The following is a 7,541-nucleotide window of genomic DNA, read 5'->3' on the forward strand; positions in this document are numbered from 1 at the left end:
GCCTAGAACCGCTCGGCTACAGCGGCCGACCGTTAGAACTCGCTAGAATTCACAATACCTTCTCTTCGCGTATCCAGACACACACACACACCTTCTGCGAAAGTTTTCGCGACGACTCGTTGGCAAATAAAACAGTATTTCTTCTTTTTTTGTTCAGACAAGTCTGCGTCCAGCCACGTAGCCGATCGTGCTTCATGTGATGAACAATACATTAAGCCGCAACATAGACTAACGTTTCTTACGATTTTGTGCGGTTATCCGACACGTATGTTGGCCTCGTTCCTTCAGCAAGCTCATTATTTCTTCTAGTTCTTAGGTTTTTTTTTCACCAACTGAATCAGTTTTACATTTCTTATGAAGCTGCTGTTAAGGAGACGATGGGCGGTAATCTGTTAAGACTGATTAATAAGCCCGTTGAGCTGTTGAAGTAAGACCACTCGTATGATTTTAAATGATTAACATGATAGATGATCTTTTGATAATAACGATTAATACACCAAGCCACATTAAGCCTATGATTACTTAAAACATTTTTTAAAATCCGTTGTATATATCCTAGAAATGGGCTTTGTATTTGATCAGCAGAAGAAGCCAAAATGGTATAATGCGTACTGTTTGTCAAACGTAAGATATGTACGATTAATTGCTTCAGAGACTAAAGTAAACGTACAATCATTTATTTATTGCTAATAACGTCCACTGCCCCTGTTTTGGTTGGCAGGAGAGCCAAAACCGTGTTCCTAGAAGGAGGCCGAAAGGCACGCGTTTTATCTCACGCAGGCTGGCGTGAGGTCTGGAACAGGACAAGGAAATTAGAATTTAGAAAAACGGACGTAGCTGGTGGAATACTTAACTTTAATCCATTAATGGTGAACGTCGGTCTTGACGGTACATGATACACAATATCAATAGTAACTGATAATGGCGCCTTGCTAGGTCGTAGCAAATGACGTAGCTGAAGGCTATGCTAAACTTTCGTCTCGGCAAATGAGAGCGTATTTTGTCAGTGAACCATCGCTAGCAAAGTCGGTTGTACAACTGGGGCGAGTGCTAGGAAGTCTCTCTAGACCTGCCGTGTGGCGGCGCTCGGTCTGCAATCACTGATAGTGGCGACACGCGGGTCCGACATATACGAGGGCAGTTCAATAAGTAATGCAACACATTTTTTTTCTCGGCCAATTTTGGTTGAAAAAACCGGAAATTTCTTGTGGAATATTTTCAAACATTCCCGCTTCGTCTCGTATAGTTTCATTGACTTCCGACAGGTGGCAGCGCTGTACGGAGCTGTTAAAATGGCGTCTGCAACGGATGTGCGTTGCAAACAACGGGCAGTGATCGAGTTTCTTTTGGCGGAAAACCAGGGCATCTCAGATATTCATAGGCGCTTGCAGAATGTCTACGGTGATCTGGCAGTGGACAAAAGCACGGTGAGTCGTTGGCAAAGCGTGTGTCATCATCGCCGCAAGGTCAAGCAAGACTGTCTGATCTCCCGCGTGCGGGCCGGCCGTGCACAGCTGTGACTCCTGCAATAGCGGAGCGTGCGAACACACTCGTTCGAGATGATCGACGGATCACCATCAAACAACTCAGTGCTCAACTTGACATCTCTGTTGGTAGTGCTGTCACAATTGTTCACCAGTTGGGATATTCAAAGGTTTGTTCCCGCTGGGTCCCTCGTTGTCTAACCGAACACCATAAAGAGCAAAGGAGAACCATCTGTGCGGAATTGCTTGCTCGTCATGTGGCTGAGGGTGACAATTTCTTGTCAAAGATTGTTACAGGCGATGAAACGTGGGTTCATCACTTCGAACCTGAAACAAAACGGCAATCAATGGAGTGGCGCCACACCCACTCCCCTACCAAGAAAAAGTTTAAAGCCATACCCTCAGCCGGTAAAGTCATGGTTACAGTCTTCTGGGACGCTGAAGGGGTTATTCTGTTCGATGTCCTTCCCCATGGTCAAACGATCAACTCTGAAGTGTATTGTGCTACTCTTCAGAAATTGAAGAAACGACTTCAGCGTGTTCGTAGGCACAAAAATCTGAACGAACTTCTCCTTCTTCATGACAACGCAAGACCTCACACAAGTCTTCGCACCCGAGAGGAGCTCACAAAACTTCAGTGGACTGTTCTTCCTCATGCACCCTACAGCCCCGATCTCGCACCGTCGGATTTCCATATGTTTGGCCCAATGAAGGACGCAATCCGTGGGAGGCACTACGCGGATGATGAAGAAGTTATTGATGCAGTACGACGTTGGTTCCGACATCGACCAGTGGAATGGTACCGTGCAGGCATACAGGCCCTCATTTCAAGGTGGCGTAAGGCCGTAGCATTGAATGGAGATTACGTTGAAAAATAGTGTTGTGTAGCTAAAAGATTGGGGAATAACCTGGTGTATTTCAATGCTGAAGAAAACAACCCCTGTTTCAGAAAAAAATGTGTTGCATTACTTATTGAACTGCCCTCGTACTAACAGACCGCGGCCGATTTAAAGGCTACCACCTAGCAAGTGTTGTGTCTGGCGGTGACACCACAGCCCCATACTTCTCTTAAAAGTAATTTATATCTAGTTCCCTTTAATTATCATATATAATTGAACGATCTGATTATGTAAATTGTTAGATTAACTATTTGGAAATACTATAGCAAACATACGAACCTGTCACAAATGGTGGAATACTTCCGTTCCGGAAGCGGGATACGCTTATGAGATCTTTGTACATCAGAGTAGTTGCGTTTTGACCTTACGCATCTTGGTTAGCCATGTTTCTTCACAGAAGTGCATTTGTGACGTAGATCAGTATTTTTATTCCAAATGCTGAAGAGAAATTGGCAAAAGTGCACGTGCATTTGCAATCTTGAAAATAATGTATGGGGAGCATTGACTGGGGTGCGCGAACCACTTATATACAACCAGTAAACCACCGAGCGCCTTAAAAAACGATCAGCTTGAAAAGTCTGATTATTTTCCAGATGAGTTAATGCGTTAAATATTTGAGTTTAAGAATGTAAGCGAGAAAAAACTTAGAAAAGATTGACATTATATTTTAAGTTTGTCAGAAGTCGGTAAGTACTCTCATTATCAAATACTGTATTAGTATATAGTGTGGGCAATTTGTGCTCCGTTTTAAGAAATAGCTAGTTATTCACGCAGTCCAATGCTTATGACGTCATGTTTCCTGAATTATGTGCCGCACAATGAAATAATTTTGAAAGTTCGTTCAGTGGTACACGTGTGTACCGACTGAAAATTGCGTTGCGAATAGACGTAACAGTAAAGAAGTAAGAAACTTAAATATCATGCCGGATGCTGAAGTTTTACTGCAAGTACAGTGAAAATGGAGGAAGCTATAAACTTTCTACTTTCGTCACTTTGTGGAGGTGCAACCGAGAAAGAGTTTCGTATAGGTTTAAAATTACACTCTATGACAAAAAAAAGGTCGCATCACGAAGGAATTTCCGAATGGGATGGAAATCAGTAGATGGGATGTGCATTTACAGACAAACAAATGATTACAATTTCAGAAAAATTGGATTATTTATTCAAGAGAAAGAGCTTCATGATTTTTTTAAATCTCATTTTGTTCGCTTTTGTTCGTTGCATCTGCTCGGGGCGGACGTCGTAAGACATCCGTTGAAGTTCGTTGTTGATCGATTAACTCAGTTTTTTTTTTATTACAGAGAGTAGCTAACCCTCTGACCGAACACGCTGAGCTACCGTGCCGGCAAACGCTTCACGATTTTGCGTGTCATCCTTGCGCAGGGGCCATGCTAATCTTCTCTGTATCGTTCCAGTTTTAGTATATGTACAGCCGAAGCGAGTACTGAATTGGACCGCACTGGTCCACCTCTGGCGCTTATGCAACTGGATATTCGACTTGACATTTATTGATAGAGTTGTTGGATGTTCTCCTTGGAGATATCGTGCCAAAACCTGTCTAGATCGTCAAAATCCCGAGCTGCTTGGAGGGTCCTGTTCATAATGATCCAAACATTATCTATGAGACTTCTGTCGGAGGTTTGAGTCCTTCCTCGGGCATGGGTGTGTGTGTTGTTCTTAGCAAAAGTTAGTTTAAGTTAAAGTAGTGTGTAAGTCTAGGGATCGATGACCTCAGCAGTTTGGTCCCTTACAAATTCACACACATTTGAAATTTTTTTCTCTATGAGAGAGAGATCCGGCGACTTTGCTGGCCAAGGTAGGGTTTGGCAAGCAGAAAGATAAGACCCTCGCCGTGTGCGAGCGAACATTGTTGCTGAAGTATAAACCCAGGACGGCTTGCCGTGGAGGGCAACAAAACGGGGCGTGAAATATCGCCGACGTAACGGTGCGCTGTAAGGGTGTAGCGGACGGCAACCAAAGGGGTGCTGCTACGAAAAGAAATGGCACCCTAGACCGTCATGCCTGTTTCTCGGCCTGTACGGCGGGCGACATTCAGGTTGGTTTCCCACCGCTGCCCAGGGACTCTCAAGACACTTCTTCGCTAGCGGGGCCCAGTTCGAAGCAGGACTCATCACTGAAGACAATTCGATTCTAGTCTACGAGATTCCAGACCAAATGTGCTCGATTCCCCTGTAAACGGGCTTGCTGGTGGGCAGAGGTCAATGGTAATCGGCGCAAGGGACGCCGTGAGCTCAACCTCCCTTTCTGTGTGCTGCCTGTTGATGGTCCTTGTGGTCACTGAAGTACCAGTGGCACGTCGGATCGGTGATAATGATGAATCTGGGGTACTGAGTGCTTCTCTGACGATTGCTCAGTCTTCACGTTCTGTCGTCAGTCTGGGCCGACCGCTCCCTTCTTGATGCTGTGTTCAGCTGGCTCACTCTTTCCTGCTAACATCGTCGAATAATGGCATCGCTCCTATTCAAATGTCGAGCGGTTCGCTGATTACTCCAACCGGCTTCTTTGAGCCCCACTACACGTCCTCTGTCAAATGCTGACATCTGCGTATGAGTTTACTCTTGGCGCGCCCGTCTGCGAGGCATAATTACTGTCCAGTTGAGTACACGGAATGAAATTCGCAGAGACTTTACGCTACGGCCCTTGTTTACTATCTTTGCCAGCTGCACGTTGAAACCGCGCTGCATCGTCACGCATTCATCCATCGGCCGCCCAAATACCTGTAAGTGCACCAGCTTGTGACCAATTTGCATAACTCTTTCTTGGTGCACCTTTTTTTTCATTTTCCATGTTCTCTGTTATCAAAAAACGTCGAACGAGTTCCTTTTGTAGCTTAGGAACAAAAATTCAAGGTCCATTATCACGAAGAATAAAATGAGCGTACATTGTAACGCTACAACAGCAAATGAGGCACATTCGTGATATGGACCCTCTATTAAGAGGCGTCAGTGCGTTGTGGAAACATGAATGTGCGGCATACATTGATCAAATACCCTTACAAGTTTTCTTACGTACGATTACACTCAGTTATTTCTTAATTATTTGTGTCACTTTACGCGTAGCAATGTGACTGGAAATACTTCTGCTGTTCATTTAAGAGATAACTTTATTATACACTGAATTTTTGCTGGACAAAAATATATTTCATCAGTTTACCTGGGAATAAGACTGTGCATTATTTGCTACTCTTTTTGCGTGTTTTACAAAATACCGGAAAATAATCCACAAGTACAGTTTAGGATTCTTTAGACCGGAGAAAGAATCGAAAATGTTCCGCATGTCATTTACTGACCGAGAACGAGAAGCTTTGGAAGCAATCAGATCGTGAGTAACATTTGCGGAGAAAATATCTGGCTCGAAAGAAGCGCATCGAAAACAAAATACTAGCACAAAATGACCCAAGTAGTGTGTCTAAAAATTTTGACCCGCGTTGAACATTCTAAAAGGGACCATGTTGTCAAATATTCTACACGAGAAAACTTGCAGTGTATAATTTTACCAAATACAGCCTGCGAAATCAAGACAGCAATTTTTATTTGTGGAATGAGGCCGACGGTAAAAGAGGATCGATTGAAATCGCTACACGTGTCTATGATTACATCATGGCGCTACCAGAAATTACACAAGTGAGAATGTTGTCAGATGGATGTGGGGGTCGCTGTATGCAAGACCCATCCAAACTTACAGTCAACTGACCACGAGTTTTCCTGAAACAAGTCACAAGCAAGTGGAGTGTCACTCTGTTCACACCAAGATCCTGAAGAAAAGTGGGTATGCGCCAGTGTACTACTGTCAGGGAAGGGCACAAGCTTCTTAAGCCCTCTGTTGATTGATGTGTTTGTAAAATATTCACAAACGCAGTCAAATTCCTCCCGTTTTGCATAGGCAATGAGGATGTGCCTGACGTCACCTTCAGTAGTGTTAGTGCAGTCAAATAACGGAATTGGATTAACTCCAATGCAGCGGAGGGGCTTCGGAAAACTTCTGTGATTGAATCTTAATCGGCAAATAGTGGATATCAGCCACTTGAATAGACGATATCTAATGGTTACTGCTCAAGTGTAGTTGCCTTTCCAAACAAGTGGTTCCCCTGGCTAACTGAGGCATGTTCTACTCCAATGATGGTTTTGAAAGGATATCTGTATGGCCAGACAATACGATTCTAAAGGCCCAATTTAAGTCGATTGAACTTTCGAAATCTGTGGCTTCTTCACCAAGAATATCGACTTTTTCTTTATGAATAATGCCGCAGTGTCCGACGGTACCTAATGGTCACCGCTAAGTGTGGCTGCCTTTCCAAACAGCGTCCCATACGAGCAAACCTCTTACGTCTTTGCCTGTGGTTACTCGTACTTCAGGTACTTGGGCTATGGATGGTTCTGTTTACAAATAATACCTAGATATAGCCATAGGGTCGAGCGGCGCAAGTCCGCTTTCATGCCACGCAGCTAATTCGCTGCAAATAGTAACATTAAGCTGTGATCCTGCAGTCAAATAGTCTGTGCACTGCCTAGAATTGCGAAATAAAAAATACTCAGAAATACAAAATAAAAGCTAAATCAATAATTTAATTACAAGTGTTCTAGTCTAACGTTTGTAATTGATGTAGACGACAAATAATTACGTTGAATAATGTTCAGTCTAGAAAGGACACCTCAAATAAACGGGAAGTGGTCCTAAGATATTCAGTTAAAATGCAGACAGAAAATACCCTCATCAAATGCTGTAAAGTTATGTCGAGAGCGTTACGCTAATGGTAGAAATTTCCCCAGACTAAATAGTTATCAAAGATAGGAGAAAACAAAGTCCGCTTCGCAATTACGATAAATGAAATATATTAGAGCTCGAAACAGTTCAGACTTCAACATGATGATTCACAAATTGACACACGCGATACAAAGACTAGTAACTCATACTCTGACTGTCCTCAGTTCCGTAATACAAACAAGAAAAACTATATAGAGTCCTGTTCTGGAGCGCGCATTCAGACCTCTCGAAATATAAAGTCCCTTCAAAAGTTAGTGTATTACAGCGGCCGTTCACAGCCCCAAAATCCGTCACCTATACGACCGAAGCACGCACTTTACCATAGGCAGGTCTGCGTGACTTCAGCACTCGACATAAAATTGTCCAAAATCGC

At 43.5% G+C, this 7,541-nt stretch overlaps 1 pseudogene; it reads right to left on the reverse strand.

The window, feature by feature from the left end:
- Positions 1–3,730: 3,730 nt before the first annotated feature.
- On the reverse strand, positions 3,731–3,828 carry LOC124799722 (annotated as a pseudogene).
- Between the last annotated feature and the right edge of the window lie 3,713 nt (positions 3,829–7,541).

This window comes from Schistocerca piceifrons, chromosome 5 (genome assembly GCF_021461385.2).
Source record: "Schistocerca piceifrons isolate TAMUIC-IGC-003096 chromosome 5, iqSchPice1.1, whole genome shotgun sequence".
In the NCBI taxonomy this organism is placed as follows: domain Eukaryota; kingdom Metazoa; phylum Arthropoda; class Insecta; order Orthoptera; family Acrididae; genus Schistocerca; species Schistocerca piceifrons.